This window comes from Erinaceus europaeus, chromosome 4, assembly GCF_950295315.1.
Source record: "Erinaceus europaeus chromosome 4, mEriEur2.1, whole genome shotgun sequence".
NCBI lineage: Eukaryota > Metazoa > Chordata > Mammalia > Eulipotyphla > Erinaceidae > Erinaceus > Erinaceus europaeus.
This window is the reverse complement of record NC_080165.1, coordinates 22,610,028-22,627,630: the sequence shown is the minus strand read 5'-3', so window position 1 is coordinate 22,627,630 and position 17,603 is coordinate 22,610,028. Positions and strand designations below refer to the sequence as shown.

Here is a 17,603-nt window from a genome sequence, read left to right as displayed (position 1 = left end):
AAAAAAAGGGGAAAAAAAGCATTAGGAGAACTGTGGTGGCTTGTAGTGGGGAGACTGAGAATTCAGAACTCTTGTGGTGGGAACAGGGTGGAAGTATACCCCTGCTGACATGTGATTTTGTAAATAAATATTAAATAAGTACTATTACTGCTACCAAAAAAAATAAAAAAGACAACCTGCGGCTGGAGAAATAGCTCACCAGGGCACCTGATTAAGCGCACATATAGTACTAAGCACAAGGACCTATGCAAGGATCTGGGTATGAGTCCCGGCTCCCCACCTGCAGTGGGTCCACTTCATGAACTATGAAGCAGGTCTGCAGGTGTTTCTCTTTCTCTCTCCCTCTCTCTCCCCCCCTTTCAATTTCTCTCTGTCTTATCCAATAAAAAATGGAAAAAATTGTCTGGCAGGAGCAGTGGATTTGTACCAGCTCTGAACCCCAGCAATAACCCTGGAGGCAAAAAAATTAATAATAAAAACTCACCAGGTAGGGAAATAACTCATCAGGTAGGGTGACTGCACTGTCATGCACAAGACCCCGGTTTGGTTCAAGTCCTGGTACCATATGGGAAGTGCTGTGCTATTGGAGGAAGCTTTGGTGCTGCAGTGTCTCTCCCTCCCCTCCTCTGTCTCTTTTTCTTTAAAATATTATTTTGTTTATTGAAGAGGGAGAGAGAGATTGAGAGAACCACAATATCACTCTCACTCTGGGGATCTCATACCTTTAAGTCCACTGCTCTAGCCACTGTGCCACCTCTCAGGCTGCTCTCATTGTTTCTTTATCTGAATAAACAAGTGACCTAAAGCAGCAAGACCATGTATATGCAGGGCCTTGGTTCCACTAAAATAAATAAATAAATGCACCAGGGAGTGATGCATCTGGTTGAGTGCACATGTTACAATGCATAAGGATCCTCGTCCAAGTCTCTGGTCCTCACCAGCAGAGGGAAAACTTCATGAGAAGTGAAGCAGTGTTGCAGCTATCTATCTCCCCCTTCCCTCTCAATTTCTGTCTCTATAAAAAATAAATAAAATAGGGAGTTGGGCGGTAGCACAGAGGGTTAAGTGCACGTGGCGCAATGCACGAAGACTGGCGTAAGGATCTCTGTTCGAGCCCCTGGCTGGCTCCCCACCTGCAGGGGAGTTGCTTCACAGGCGGTGTCTATCTTTCTCTCCCCCTCTCTGTCTTCCCCTTCTCTCTCCATTTCTCTCTATCCTGTCAACAATGATGACATCAATAACTACAACAATCAAACAAGGGCAACAAAAGGAAATAAACAAATAAATATAATAAATAAATAAATAAAATAAAATAAAGGGCAACCAATAAATGAAGAAATGAATATAAAGATACTGTCTCCGGGTCTGTCCCCCCACCTGTTCATGTTTTTCCTCGACTGTGAGGACTGGAGCAGGAATGCCAGTGGAGTCACTGTAGGGAAGATAAGGGCTTGGTGGCTCCAGACTCCGGTTCACTTGCCAACCTTGGCTGGGGGCTAGGCTCTTGGGTCCCAAAGGCTGGGTGGGACCGGGCCTGCAGGGTGGGTCTGTCACAGGCTGGTGGTGGGCAAGGAGCAGGCACACAGCATGTTTCTGGTCTGTGGAAGCAGCACATTTATTCCAGTGAACACCTTCTGCCTTGGCCACCTGCTGCTTGAGGGACAGTGGGTAGGCAGGAGGCTAAACAAAGGGCACAGAGGCTGAGAGCCCCTCCTTTGTGAGGAATACTCGTTCTGTAAGATCCACTCATTCATTCATAGCCTTGGGTACTACCAGCACTCAGTCGCTAGGAACTGACCCAAAGCCCTGAGTTAGTCAAGTCACTTTTATCTGTTCTCTAACCCTCCTGGCTAAACCGGCATCACCTCTGTGTCTGGATGGAGGCTTGGGGAGCAGGGCTGTGACTAGGTGCCTGTGTGCTAGCTGTACATCTGGGGGCTCAGGTATCCTGCACTGGGCCATGCGGCCCTTCCCTCTCTAGAATTCAGACCCTGTGTGGGTAACCCCTTCACTTCATCCCTTCTCAATAAATTGCTTTTTGAGGGTGCATGTCTGTTGCAGGGGAACGTGCAGCCACTGGGGGCCTGGGGTCCAGCTGCTGCTTTTGCTTTTAGGTCTGCTGTCAAGGTGCTGTGTCACCTGGGCAAACTCCCAACCCTTCTTACTGCATTGATTCAGTCATGGGGCTGAGTCAGGGGCCAGGGGTGGGTGGGTAGTGGTGGCGGGGGGCTCCTGGGGGAGTCACAGAGGAGCCAGGCTTGGAGAAGGGCAGCTTCTGGCTACCAGTCATTTTCTCAGGGACACTGGAGCTGGGGCCCCTCTGCACCCACTCTGCTGGCTTATCACCTGCCTGTCTCAGCAGCGTTTCCGCACGGGGCCTCAGGTTTCAGCCCAGAATCTGTGATTGTAAGGTGGTGGGAGACCTGGGGGCAGGTGGGTGGCCCCATAGCTTCAATGGCCTGGGCAGTCTGTCTCCTCTGGGCTATCTCTGGTCTGGGCCCCACTGGAAAATTAGAAGTTGTGTGTTATCTCCTCCACTTCCCTCCGGAGATAGGGCAGCCTCAAAGCCTTCTTGTTCTGGCCCCCTGGAAAATGAGGGGCAGGGGGGCACACCCACAGCACTGAGTTGGGGGTGTGTGTGTGAGAAGTGAGGGGGAATGAATGGAGCACCTAGCAAGCAGGAGCAGGGGGATCCCAAGGGTTCTCACCTCCCCACCCTCTCTAAGTACTGTGGGGCAAGCAGGGCAAGCCCCCCACCTTGGGGTGGGTCTAGGGGCTCCTGAACAGGATCTGGACATTCTGGCCTCCCTGAATGGTAATAGTGCACTCCTCAGAGGACCCCACATCCCTGTATGCCAGAGTGGGAGGGACAGGTAGGAAGACCCCCTCCCCCTGGTGGCCAGGAGGTGGTCTTTGGGGGAGGGTCCTCAATGGAGGTGAGCATGTAGGCAGTGGCCTGGGATAGAGGCCAAGGGCTGTCCCTGGAGGGCAGGGTCTCAAGTCCCAGCTCTCTGCCCCTGAGCAAAGAGGTTTTCACCAGAAACCCTTTGTGGGGTATGGGGAGTGGACTCAGGACCAAGGCAGCTGGTGACAGCAACTGTGGGAAAAAGGAGAGGAAAAGTGGGAAGAAAGAGGGGTTTTTGTTTAAGGTGTGTACTCCCCCACCCCCTAATCGAATTCTCCAGGTATAACCTGGAAGGGTGGTATCGGGGCTTTCTAAGGACTAAGTTTCAGAGGGCTGACTCAGGAATGCCTACTTCAGCCACCCAATGACATAGAACTGGGAAACGTGCAGGAAACTAGACTCTGGGTCACCAGCCACACCCCGTCCTGCAGCCCCTGCTCCCTATAGAGCTCCCTGCTCACATAGAGCTGAGGGGCAGGCGGTGCAGATGGGGATTGGGGCTGGCAAGTCAGTTTCCCATAGGGGTTGTGGGAGCAGGAGGATGTAGACGCAGCAGCAGCCTGTCTGGTTTCTCTCTCATTTGGCTGGGCCCCTGTCTCCCTGAGGTCTGGATCAGGGCTCAGGAATCAGCTACAAACCTTCCTCTTGGTCAAGAAGGACTTTCTGGAGGAGGTGGCATCTGAACTGAGCAAGAGTAAGCATGAAGCAGATAAAGAAAAGAGAAAGGACATTCTGGTTAGAGGAAGCCCACGTTCCTAAAACAAGAGGGTCTGAGGTGATGGCTCAGCAGGAGAATGCACTCCCTGAATGTCTGGGGGCTCTGCTCTCCCTCTTGCAACAAAACACTCAAAAGAAAACAAACTAGTCACCCTGCCTGTGATTCCAGCTCTTAGGTCTGTGTGCTCAGAACTGCTTCTTGAGCCAGTCCTGGGCTCCCTCAAAGCATCCTCTGGTTGAAGGAGGTTGCCCGTCCACCTGCAGGGCAGGTTGCTGGTCCAGCCCACAGCGGTTGGGAGCCTGGACGCAGGGCCTGGCCTCCCACCCCCATCAAACCACACCTCTGGCTCTTGCAGCTCTGCCACCTGCCAGAGAAAATCTTGGTCTTTGTTACAGAGTTATGGTAAATTATTGCTCTTATCTCTGAGTCCCTCAGCGGGAAGCACTAAGAAGCTGGCACTGTCCCGGCAAGGTGGCTGTACCATGCCCAGGTACAGGACATAGAGCTCAGCATCCATCTCCCAATACTGTCTGGGCATCAGGCCCGGCATGTTTGGGAGATGCCAGGAACCCGTACTTGTGAGATGTTGCAATTTTTAAGGGAAGGTCAAATTTTACATAGCATTGTAGGTTTGGGGAAAACTCAGTCTGAACACTGTTCTTGGGGCTGCCTTCTCATTCCGCTGCAACTGGATATGCAAATAACATGCAAATGACACAGAGATGGCACACAGCCCATATGGGGACAGCCGCCTTTTCTTGCATATGACCACAGGAAGGTGGACTGCAGCTACTCCCCTCTCATGTGCTCCCCTCCCTGCCTCAGGGATGGAACCACGAGCAGGGGGTTTGCTTTTCTGTAGGGTCTGCACCTGTGTCTGACAATAGCGGGGATGCCTGGAATAAATGTGTGAGTGAATGAGTAGGTTAATGAGAGTGATTTGTGGATGGACACACAAGGGACAGGAGAAGAAGCCTGAGATCCACCAACCAACTGGTGATCTTGGACAGTTAAGTTACCTCTTGGGCCCATGGAATGAGTCCAGCTTGGACCCTTAGGGAAGCAATTTGATCAGGTGTGTCAGAAACACACAGGAAGAATAGGGCGGAGGTGCATCTTGCTGTTAAATGAGCAAAGACCCAGGTTCAAGCCCCCGATCCCAACCTGCAGAGGGAAAGTTTCACAAGTGGTGAAGTAGTGCTGTAGGGTTCTGTTTCTCTCTTTATCTCTCTCATCCTTCTCAATCTCTAGTTAATAAATAAATAAATAAATAAATAAGGCACACAGGATCTACTGACCCAGGAATTCCATCCAAGCCAAGAAGTGATCCTTTTTCCATATTTGGAAAAAGGAAAACTTTCTGTACAAAAGTCCATCAAAATATATTATTAATGATGTCTGATAAAACTGGAAAGGGGTTGGCTAAGTAAACTATGGAACTTCCACTTGACAAAATATTAGGCAGCCAAAATTGGTAACCTGATTGAATCTTAACATTAAAAAAAAATTAGTCAGCCAATACAAATGCAGCTCAGAAGAGAGGAAAAAGAAAGGAGGTTCCAGAGAGTAAAATAACCAGGAAAGTGCCGGTGATATAATGGCAAGTCCAAGAGGCAGGATACCACCAGTATTTTTTATTTTATTTTATTTTATTTAGTTTCAATGTACAGTATGATCTCAGCCATGCTTAAAAAAAGGCTCCAAACAAAAAAACTATGGAAGGAAATACATCAAACCTGAACAATGATTGTCACTGGGTGGTGGGACCCGTGGGTGGTGATTTTTCTTCCTTATTTTGACTTTCCTGCCTTTTGCAGATTTTCCTAAGTGAACATGCATTGTTGCTTTTATAGTAAAGGCAGGAGAACAGAAAGAGAATTGGAACTCAGAGCGGGAGTTGAGGCTGTGTAGATTCCGCTCAGATTTCTCCAGGGGAAGGTCAAACTTAAGTACAAGGTGTCAGGGAAGGTACTAAGCTTGGAGGTGGCAAGGCGGTGGTAGGTAGCCTGGCTGTCAGGACCAAAGTTGCTTATGTGACCCTTGGCAAATCACCCCATCTTTTGGGGCTTCAGTGAAATGGGTCCAGTTCTCTATATTGCTGGGGTGAAGTAAGGACAAGACAAGAAGGGATTTTTATTAGTTCTCCTTCTCTTTCTCCTTCTTCTTCTTCTTCATTTTTTTTTTTTTTTTACCAGAGCACTGTTCAGCTCTGACTTCTGATGGTGCTGGCGATTGAACCTGGGACCTAGAAGCCTCAGGAATGAAAGTCTTTTTGCCTGACCATTATTCTATGTTCCAAGTCTAAGAAGATGACTTCCAGAATTCTGAGGGTACATAAATGGTGTCTCACTTCCTGGGAAGGTTAGTTAGTTCTGCTTTCAAGTCCCTTGGAGAGATGGTAGCATCCTTACCAGGGAGTCCCTAGGAGCATTTTTGTCCTCTGTCAGTATAAGTATTCTTGAGTCATTTTGGAAAATAGAACAGGAGAGATTTCCAGAAACACATCATTATCAGAGAGAGGCCTCTGGGCCAGGGGTTAGCATCCTCTGTTCAGCTCAAGCTCCTCCCCCCACAGCTGTGTGACTCTGAGCTGGTCAGTCTTCCAGGCCTCAAGACCCTGACACAGGAATTGTGAAGATTTCTCACCTCTTTGTCTTATTTATTTATTTTCACATCTTTAAAGAGTTATTTATCGATGAGAGATATAGAGGAGGAGAGAGAGGGAGAAGCAGAACATGACTAGTTCACATATAATGCTGGCAATTGAACTCGAGACCTCATTCTGGAGAGGCTAACACTCCAGCCACAGGGCCATGCCCCAGACTGTGTTCTTTCCTAGGATGGCCCAGGTGTGACATGTGACCTTATTTCCAGGGTACCATTCTTCAGAAGTGTGTGGGAGACTGGAAGGCGGTGTATATGTGTGTGTGCCTTTTCCCGGAGGTTTCTGGGCTCTCAGTCGGCTTTGGTAGGTTGCCTCCAGTTTCTGTTAGTAATCTCTATCACACTTCATTCCCAGAAGGTTCAGTGGTAGGGGAGGGCCTGTGTACATGATTGTGCCCACTGATTGCACTGCCAGTCTGGGGTGGCAGCAGTCTTTAGGTCACAGGGAGCCTCAGAGTCTCAGTCCAAGGCATTTCTAGTTTTACATTCTGATGTATGATGGAGTTCTGTGTGGGTTGGGGGCCTAGTTAGACAGGGCAGGGGCACGCTCGGGACCCCTTGCAGGCTGGTCTTTCTGCAGGATCCCTGGCAGAAGAGGAATACAGCATATAGCCCAGTGGACAAGTGGCCAATTGGATCAAATAACTTCCCTGTCCATCCATCTGTCCATCCAACCATCCATCGACTAAAATCTTTCTTGGTACCAGGTCCTGGGGGAAGAGAGAGGAGCGTGATCCACCTTCTGCTTACAGCCCAGGGAATTCTAGGAAGAAGCATTGTGACATCTAGTCAGAGGAGGGAAGAGAGGGCATTCCAGGCCTAGGAAACAACTGATGTATTTGGGGTAATCCCTGTGGTTTCTGGGAAAGTTGGCAAAAGGGAAGGAGACAATGAGACTGCTATCTGGGGGGCAGGGGGGCAGTGGAGGGAGATGGGCAGTCAGTACCCTCTGGTCTGGGGCCAGAGTCCTCACTGCTGAAGCCTGGCCCCTGGGAGGGAAGGGTGGCGCCATCTAGGAAAGGACAGGGTCACAGCTGGAAGGGGAAGTGGGTGCTGAGGCTGGGGCTGAGGTCACAAGGCAGGAGGGGTGGCAGCAGTGCAGCACCCAGCTGGGGGAGGGGCAGTTCCATCAGTGGTAGTTCAGAGGCAGTGAGAGTTGTGGCCCCAGCTGTCTGGCCTGCCCCTGTACCCAACACTCCCCTCTCCTCCCATGGCCTGTTGCCTTTCTTCCAAAGCAGCAAGCTCATTCTTACCTCAGGACCTTTGCACCTGCTGCTCCCTCGGCCTGTGTTGGTTCTTTTCTTTTCATTACTCACCATGTGAAACATCACCTGCTCAGAGAAGTCTCCAGATCCTTCTACACCCCACGGCCTGCTACTCCTACATCTCCTCTACCTTGAGTGGTCATCAGTGACTTTCCCACTGCTTGCCCTTTGTTGCCTGCTACTGACTTGCTCACTGCATGTCCTCTCTACAGGACCAGACTCCACAAGGACAGGGACTCGGTCTGTTTGGCTTGCCACTAAGTCCCCAGCTCCAAGCACTGTGTCTGGCACACACAAAGTGTCATTTAATTCTGGAAATGCTTGTACAGTGCACCTAAGATTGGATTGGTCTGGGGATCTTTAAGAAAAGCACCTGTCATTGAGGTGAGGGTGCTGGGGCTTCCTGCTTATTAGTTGGGGGTGGGGTGTGGAAGCAGATGGCCCCTGCTCTGGAGCAGAGGATTGTCCCTCTGTGCTGGAGGGAGGACATGGAGACAGGAAAGTTAAGTAACTTCCCCTCTGGGCTTATAAGGGGTGGCCTTGGCTGCTGGAGGCAGCAAACAGGCTCCAAAGATCCCCCTCCCCCAAGGGAAAATGCTTATTTCAAAACTGAAAAGAAAGAGGAAAAAAAAACGTTATGGGGCTGGGCTATGGCACAGCTGTTAGAGCACACACATTACCAAGCACAAGGATCCAGGTTCAAGCCCTTAGTCCCCACCTGCAGGGGAGAAGCTTCACAAGTGAAGCAAGGCTGCAGGTGTCTCTCTTTCTCTCTCCCTCTTTCCCCCCCCGTTTCCTCTTAATTTCCCTTTCTAGTCTATCAAATAAAATAAACATAAGAAAGAAAAAAATATGTTCCTTCTAGTATGAAAACCAGAAATGGGTGGTCCAGGATGGGAGCAGTGGATAAAAGCATCAGATTCTCAAGCATGAGGTCCTGAGTTCAATCCCCGGCAGCACATGTACCATAGTGATGTCTGGCTTTTTCTCTCTCCTCCTATGTTTCTCATTAATAAATAAATATTTAAAAAAAAAGAAAACCAGAAATGGTAAAAATAATATGGATTATCCAACAATCAATGTATCCCTACTTGACAAGTTGATTTCTGTTAGAGCAGTAGATGCCACACTGGGTCACACTGCATATGATTCCACAATGTTAGGGAGCATTCCACTGTCTTGTGCTGAGTCCATTTTATCACGTTGTTGAGACTGTGACAGAATGAAGAAACCCAGGGATGTCTCACATATGAGTGCCATGCAAAGGGGAAGCTTCACAAGTGGTGGAGCGGTGCTGTGGTGTCTCTCCTTCTCTCTCCTCTTTTGTCTCTCATCCTCTATCTGGAAGAAAGGAGAAACAGGGGTCCAACAGGAGCAGTGGGATCATGCAGGTGTGAAGCCTTAGTGAAACCCTGGCTTAAAAGAAGAAGGAAGAGGAGGAGGAGGAAGGAGAGGAAAGGAAGGAGAAAGGGGAGGAGGAGGAGGAGAAGGAGAAGGAGGAGGAAGAGGGAGAGGTTGGGAGATATTTCTTGCCATGGTCTTCTCTGGAAAGTGTAATCCATCACAGACTGAAAGCCAAAACGGAGTGTTGTCGCTGTGTGACCTCTACTTCCTCACTGCTAAGAGGGATATGGTAGCAGTTCACTCAAAGATGGGCATACCCAAGGATCAGAGGCCCCCAATTCCTGGCACCACAGTAGGAGTTGACCAGTGCTCTGGTGAAGAGGAAGAAGGAGGAGGAGGAGAGGAAGAAGAAGAAGAAAGGAGAAAGAGAATGAGAAGAAGGAGGAGAAGAGTATGATGATGATGAATGGCAGAGAAATGCTGGCTCTAGCTTAGGCTGGGTTGCCACACCACCACCCTTTTCCCCGGGGACAGGCTCTGTGAACCTGAACTTCCCTCCTGCTTCAGGCAGACAGTGTTTGCCCTGCTCTGTGCAGATTGAGCAGCTCTCCTCCACAGGAGATGGAACAAACAGGTGTTGAGTGGCTTTGAACTCTGCACCACCTGCTTGAGTGTTTGAATAAATGCAGGTGAACCAATGAGCATATGTTTGTGCCTCACCTGCCGGTTTGGCCCCCAGCTGCACACGTGACATCCCTAGTGGGAGGCCTGCCTTGTTCTCCAGAGCCAAGTGCACCCCTACACTTTCCCCAATGGCCAATCACATCACTGCAGCCTCCACCCTGCCAGCTTCCTGTGTGCCCTGCTGTCCTGTGTGGAGTCAGAGGGTGCCATGATGGCATCAGAAAACTGGCCAGTGGGCTCCAGGGACGAGAGACTGGGGTCCCACAAGAATGGGCACTTAGGAGTTTTAGGGCAATGAGATTATTCCAGATCCTAGTGGCAGTGGGACACACACACACACACACACACACACACACACACACGCACTCATATAGACACAAGCATCAACCCACATCTTAAACCACAACGGATACTTTGGGGTCTGTTTGGCCTATAGCAGTGGTGGAGGGGCATATTATTATTATTATTTAATATTTATTTATTTATTCCCTTTTGTTGCCCTTGTTTTATTGTTGTTGTTACTGATGTCGTCGTTGTTGGATAGGACAGAGAGAAATGGAGAGAGGAGGGGAAGACAGAGAGGGGGAGAGAAAGATAGACACCTGCAGACCTGCTTCACCGCCTGTGAAGCGACTCCCCTGCAGATGGGGAGCCGGGGGCTCCAATCGGGATCCTTCTGCTGGTCACACCACTTGTGCTTTATTATTATTATTTTGATAGAGACAGAAAGGGAGAAAGGGAGAGAGAGAGAGAGAGATACCAGAGCATTGAAGCTGCCTTCAATGTAATAGGGGCTGGGCTCGAACCTGGGTCTTACATGTCAAAGCAGCACACTATCCAAGTGAGCTATCCTGCCATTCTGGTGGATGGGCTTAGTAAGTCCCATTTTACAAAGAGGAGCTGGAGGGAGGAAGGGCAGTTATGGCTCTTGCTGAATGTTCCAAGGACTTGAGGCAGGAGACCTAGGCCCCACCCCTCTTGACTCCCATCTACCCATCCTGCTGGTTTCCGGGGACCTGAGCCCCTGGCCACTGCCCAATGCTCCAGTCCCCTGAGGTGCCAGATGCGCTGGGCCTACAGCCATTCTTGGGGTGACACAGGGGTCCCTGGAGCATGGCAGTTGTGTCCGATCCTTGCTCTCCCTTAAAAGTGGTATATCCACGGGGGCCAGACAGTGGCGCACCTGGTTAAGGGCACACACTGTGGTGCACAAGGACCCAGGTTCAAGTCCCTGGTCCCTATCTGCAGGGGGAAGGCTTCATGAGTGGTGAAGCAGGGCTGCAGATGTGTCTCTGTCTCTCTCCCTCTCTATATCCCTCTCCCCTCTCAATTTCTCTCTGTCTCTATCCAATAATAAATTAATAAAAAAAAGTATTAAAAAAAAAACTTCCAAAAGTGGTATATCTAGTTGGCCATAGGGACTGTGGAGGATTCTGGAATCTGGGCCCCTAGGTGAAGCAGGGTAGGGGCCAGGCAGGAGGAGTCAGTACCTGTGTTTGGCGGGCAGAGCCCCCCAGACACCTGGCTGGGGTGAGGGGAGGATCCAGCCCAGGAAATGTCACTCCCATTCCACCCTGCTCTCCATCATCTTCGAGACCAGGCCCAGCCAGGCATTGTTCACAGGTTTAAAAATAAAGGCATCTTGGCTTGGGCCCTGCTGGCAGAGGAGAGGAGGGGGTGGCCCTGCCCCAGGCCTGAAGGGCATCTGGCTGCAAAAGGAGGCCAGGCCTCACCCAGCCCCACCACTGGCATAGCTGGGAACGTGGGGGGTCCCCACCATGGCTGGCATAGCAGCTTCTCCTGAAAGAGGCCGACTAGGGTCTGGGTACCAGCAGCCCCCTCCCCATTCTAGGTGCTCAAATCTGCCCCTTGCCTTCTGGGGCCCCAAGAGTTCCCCTCTCTTCTGATAATATTAATAATAACAGCTATGCTCCAACCACCCTGGGGAGGGGGAAGGCACTGTCATTATTCCATTAGACAGAAGAGGAAATCAGGGCTCAGAGAGGTTTAGTCATTTGGCCAAGGACACACAACTGGTTGGTAGGGGAGTCCGGATTCACACTGAGATCTTTCTGACACCCTCCCTGAGTTAAGAACCTGACCAGGTACCTGCTGCCCTTCTCAGCCTCTACCCCAGGTCTGTGGTGCTCACAGGGAAGAAGCTTTCTCCTTTACCTTTGTGGTCAGGGACTGGGGGACCAAGTGGGGTCAGGGACTAATAGACTTGCTACGGCAAGCTGCCCTGCAGGGGACTATCTCCAAGCTATAGATGCTATAGTCCCCATCAACATAGGATTCAAACCCAGGTCAACCTTGGTCCAAGGTGCTTTCCCTCATGTCCTGTATCTGAAGGTAAGCAGAAATCTCCAAAACACACTGCCAATAGGGTTCAAGTGTAAACCTGGAGGGTGTATGTGTGTGTGTGTGTGTGTGTGTGTGTGTGTGTGTATGTGTTTCAGGCAAAACCTCCCCTCTGGAGGGAGGGTAAGGGGTCAGCAGGTCAGCAGACCACGGAGCCCAATAGCTCTGCATGACCACTATCCATCTGAGAGGGGGCAGCAGGCCCAGCCCTCCCCCTGGGGCTCCTGCCTGCCTGCCTCCCCATTCCAGACAAGATCCGGTGATCCCCCATCTACCCCGAGGCCTCTGCTGAGGTTGGCATGCTGGTGCTGGCACCGGAAAGCGACATTCCAGAGCCCCCCCACAACCCTGCCAACCCCAGATTCCTGGCAAGGCAAGAGAGTGGGGGCCCTTGGGAGTTAGGGCGGGAATGGAGGGGAAGGTTGCGCTTGGGGAGGATTGTGGGCCAGAGCCGGAACACCTGTCTGCTGCATATGGGAGACTGGACACACCTCCTCATGCCCAGGGGCCTGCACGCACCCCCCACTGTCCCCTGTACTACAAGATGGCTATTATGCAGGCTAGAGACTGGAGGTGGCCACAGGGCTGAGGGTCCCCAGGCTTTATTTATTCACGAGCAGGAGAGACACAGAGAGAAACAAAGCATCATTCTGGCACATGTGATGCTGGGGGATTGAACTCCGGACCTCATGCTTGCAAGCCGGTTGCACTACACACTATGGCACCTCCAGAGCCACGATCCAGTGTTCTTAAAAAGACTCACCCTTTGCAGATGGCAGACTACCTCTTGAGGTATATCAATGCCTTCCCTGCAGAGCTCTGACTCACTGTGTACCCTTGGGTGAGACACACGCCCTCTCTGGGCCCCACAGACTGAGCAGAGAACTGAAGCTGGTAGATCCAAGGTGCCCTCTGGCAAAGGGTTTCTATTATTCTAAGATGTGAAGACACAAAAGTCTGAGTCAGGCACGAGGCTCATTCATCACTGGGAGGAGGGAGCTGGGCTCTCAGGGGTGCTGTTCCTCCTGGGCTTCCCATCCCTGCAGCCCCAGCACCTGACTCCCCTTCACCCCCCCCCCCCCCCGGGGTCTCCTGGCTGTGCCTCAGGCCAGACACACTCCTCCTCTCTTGGGCTGCTGTCCCCACCCTCCTTGCCACCCCACCCAGATCTTGGAATAGTTCTCTCTGCTCATCCAAGACTTAGCTCGGGTGTCATAGTTGCTGAGGCCCTCCCTGACCCCTTTCTCAGAGCCAGTATCTCTCCCCAGCCCAGCAGCCTGTTTCTTCATCTCAGATAGGTCTCTGATGGTTTGACTGACAGATGGACCTGACCTCCCCCAGGGCAGGTTAAGCTCCCTAGCATGGGTCCCAGTTGGTTCACATCCAGTGAGTGACTGAAACTCCATGCTCCTTCCAGAATGTCTAGGTCCACGGTTCCCTTCCCCTGGTCTGTGTGCTCTGTCCCCCTTCCCCTAACTACCCCCCCCATCTAGGCCTGGGGACTCAGTTCTGGCCAGAGGAGCAGAGCAGGGCCTGAAGGAGGCAGCAGAGGCACTGGCCCCCAGACCCCCCACAGCCTATCCCCTAAGAGCAGGGCAGCGGTCTGGACCTGGAAACCCCCAAGCTTGGCTGCTGGGGTGGGTGATTCCAGGGTGACCTCACCACTGTGAAAGAAGGGCCGTGAGGGAAGGAAGTGGAGGACACATTTGAGGAGCTAAATTTAGAGTGTTTGATTCAGCCCAGGCAGGACAATATTCCTGGAGTCTTCATTGTCCAAGGGGCCAGAGGGCAGGCTGGCCCTTGAATGGCTGGGTCCGAGCCATGCCACACTGTCTGGTTGTAGGGGGTTAGGGGACCTGGGTGGAGTGGCCCTCTCCCTGCTGAAAGAGACCAGAGAAAAGGTCATCAGGGCAGAGCCAAGGTACAAGCTGCCCTTTGGATTAAGGTCAAAGGTGGAAGAGAGGAGGAGACCCTGGGTGATCCCGACAATACCCCATCAGCTGTGAGACCCTCACACCAGCAGGCCTGAAGTTAATGTCCCCCCCACAAGGATCGAGGTGCTAAGCCCACAAGGATTCCCCATATCTCTTTGGGCCAGTCTGGGTTCTGCAGAGTCAACAGCGGCAGCCATATCCCCACCAGGGCAGGAGAGCATCCAGGCAGCAGCAGGGGGCCAGCTGAGAAGTAGCTCTGCCTTTGAGGGCTCTGGACCTGTTGCCAAGGCAACCCGGAGTCCATGCCTGCCCGAAGCTGGGGATTTTCTGGATTCACAGGCTGGGCTGGGGGACTGGCTTCTGTCTCCTGCTGGCCAGAGCTGGGGGAGGGGGCGGCCAGCCGCCCAGCCTGGCTGCCCGGATGATGACACTGGCCAGGTTAGTGATCAGTGATCCAGGAGGGTGTCCAGTTTCTGTGTCTCCCAGGGAGGTTGCTGGTTGTCCTGACTCAGGGCCACACTAGTGGGGGAAGCCTCAGCAGGTGGAGTCCCTGCACTGTCATCCTGCCTATGCCTGACCTCCCACCCTGCCTGGATGCTCCTGCCTTCCAGGGGGAGGGGACCAGCTGTTTTGAGAGCCCTGCTTTTCCCACCCATCGGTGCCAGGCACAGGGAGAGGACCCACTGTGCTCAGAGCTCGGCTCTTGCCTGTTCAGGACAGGCCTTGGGAGTGATTCCCAGGCCCCTCACACTCCAGGTGCACAGTCCCAGCATGTGAGCTAGGACAGGGCTTGTCTGAGACCAAACTGGGGGTTGTGGGGGAGAAGCCCTGCCTGTCCTCCTGGGCCTTGCCTAGGGCTCCCGGGTCCCCCCTCCTCTCCTTGTTGCCCCTGGCCGGGGTGGAGGCCGGAGGCTGCCTGCTGCTGTTCTGGGTTTCACATCATGAGTCATGTCATCATGTTCTCAGGGGCTGAGTAACCACCTGAGTTATTTATACCCTGGCTTCGCAGGCTTCCTTCCCTCCTCCTGATCACAGGCAGGGAGGATGGGTGGGGGTGGGGAAGAGCCTGGGAGGGGGGTGTGGACTAGAAGAAGACAGCTGAACACCCCCCAGGACCCACCCCCCTGGGGTGCCACCCCCATAAAGCACCCAAAATAACAGTGACTACCCCAGCACAACAGGATGGGCCTGGATCCATGGGCTTGATGTATAGGTACCATGACGGTTTGGGGAGGGGGAATTCCTTTCCTGATCGAGTCACCCGTCTGGAAAAATAAAGAAGGAAAAAGCTGAAAATTTTTTTCCTTCCATCAAAACAGGAAGGAGCTTTGAGAGGTTGGGGATGGGTGGGGAGATGAGGGAGGAGATGCATCCTCCACCTTGTGGTGGTCTTGGGGGAGGGGAAGCCCCTAGTTCTGGCCAGTGTGCTGTAGAAGGGGTGGGCATGGAAAGCATGCCTCCTCCCTTGTGTCTTGATGCATTTACAAGGCTGAGAGGATGCAGACCCAGAGCCCCCTCCCCAGTCCCCATAGACAAAATGAGAAAGGAACTCACATTGGGAGGGAGGGAGGGAGGGAGGGAGGATTCCTTTTTCTTTTCCTGTGAACACCGTCCTGGGAGCCCTGTGACTTGCGTGCAAATCCAACTTTGTTGCTAAAAAGACAGTGGTCTTAGAGAAGTCCACTGCACCTTGGTTGTCTCATCTGGAGCACAGGGACTGTCACTCTATGCTGACCACCAAGGCAGATGGCAGGGTGGCTTCTTCCCTGCAGGCCCAGGGACTGGAGGCTGGAACCGGGTTCTTGTACATGGTAACACGTATGTGCTCAACTAGGTTCACCACTACCCAGTCCCATGAATAACTTTAAAAAAAGGAAGCTTAGATTTTACTGGATTGACAGGTGATTCAGGGGCCTGGTGAATTAACTTGCATCATATGAAGTGACAATGTTTGACCACTCTTGACCTACCTGGTTTTGTTTTGTTTTGCTTATTACCAGAGAACTGGTGATGCTGATGACTGAACCCGGGGTCTCAGAGCTTCATGCATGACAGTCTTTTTCATAACCATTATGCTATATTTCTGGCCATTTATTTATTTATTACTTATGGTGCAGGGGTTCTCACACATGAGTGGTTTCACCAATTCAAACTGCTTCTTTGGTTTTTTTTTGTTTGTTTTTGCCTCCAGGGTTATCTCTGGGGCTTGATACCTGCACTATAAATCCACTACTCCTAGTGGCCATTTTTTCCCCCAATTTTTATTGTATAGGACTGAGAGAAATTGAGAGGGGAGGAGGAGATAGACAGGGAGAGAAAAAGAGAGACACCTGCAGACCTTCTTCACCATCTGTGAAGTATCCCCCTGCAGGTAGGAAGCCGAGGGCTCAAACTTGGATTCTTGCACGGGTCCTTGAGCTTAGTACTATGTGCACTGAACTGGGTGTGCCACCGTCTGCCCTGCCCCCTGAACTGCTTCTTCAATGAGACGGGGGGGGGGGGGAGTGGGCACAGCAAAAAAGCTTCCTCTAGCGCCATGGCGCCACCCCTGTGGTGCTCGAGTTGGTCTGGGCCCCATGACAAGGCGTGTCCCTTCCCAATGAGTTAACTGTTGGGCCCTTGACCTACCTTTGAGCTCAGTGTTTTTCTACCCACTGTGCACAGGGGCCACAGGGAGGGGGGCAAGTGGGGGTGGGGGAGGGGGCTTCTTGAAATGCAGTTTAACTCAGTAGGTCTGGTCTTCTACTTCTTTTTCCTTTTGTGAATCCAGGACTTCATGTACATACAATTTTACTACTCCTGGCCCATCTAGTCAGCCGTTAGGTGGAGCAGCTCTGCTGGTGGGTGGACCACACTCCTGAGAAGCAGCGTGAAGACTGAGATGCTGATGAAAAAGTGAAAACCTTCCTGCTTGTTGTGCATAGTACCACATGGGGGTGCCTGCACCGCATCCTCACATCAGGGCCTCAGAACAGCCCTGCAGGGCAAATGTGCCTAGTCTCAGGCACACAAGAGGACCGAGGCTCAGAGAGGTCAATGACCTGCCAAGGGACACATAGCTAGTAGCCCCAGCATGGCAGGGCTTGGGAGCCAGGGTCCTGGCCCAGTCATGAAAGTTCCTGCCCTGGCTGTCAGTCCTGCTCTGAAGATGCTCCTGGTCTCACAGAAGGTACACCTGGAATGGCCTCCCAGCAGTGATGGTGGGGACGACTTGCTACTTCTAGGAACAAGCCTCGGGAAAGCTCCCTGGGACAAGGCAGGTGTGCGTGTGCCTCGGAGTGGAGAGGAGCTTGTAGGGTACTCTAGGTGGGGGTAGGTAGCTCGAGTAAAAACAAACGGGACTCTTGTCTCCCTCAGATCTCTCTCTACCTACCTGCTTCCTCTTTGCCTCTCACACACTGGCAAAACACTGTGGGGTCCTTCCCTGAGCAGAGAAGGGTCAGATTCCCTGGAATTGGGAGACCCTAATGCCATCCCATCTTGTCTCTGATTTACTGTGTGACCTTGGGCAGGTCACATGCCATCTCTGAAGCTCAGCTACCTGCTACGTGTCCTTGGCTTGCATGGTGGAGAATGTGTCTGCCATCCACACTGTTTAAGAACTTCTCCCCAAGGGAGGCTTCCCACTAGGGGTGGGATGCAGTGGAACTAAGGTGGTGAGAGGAGAGAGGAGGCCCAGGACAGGACTGTCCACCTGCATTTCCTTCCAGAAGTCTTGGGCCCCACCC

General features: G+C 52.1%; 2 long non-coding RNA genes across 2 annotated transcripts in view; one reads left to right on the top strand and one right to left on the bottom strand.

Moving 5' to 3' along the window:
• LOC132538011 (uncharacterized) overlaps positions 1–17,603 on the top strand; it is a 447,435-nt gene that overhangs the window by 162,964 nt on the left and 266,868 nt on the right. The gene's annotated exons all lie outside the window — the stretch shown is intronic.
• LOC132538007 (uncharacterized) lies at positions 5,254–7,875 on the bottom strand. The gene is made up of 2 exons (XR_009549408.1): positions 7,541–7,875; positions 5,254–7,050 (listed from the first exon to the last, which is right to left on the bottom strand). It is a non-coding gene; the product is annotated as an uncharacterized LOC132538007 (long non-coding RNA).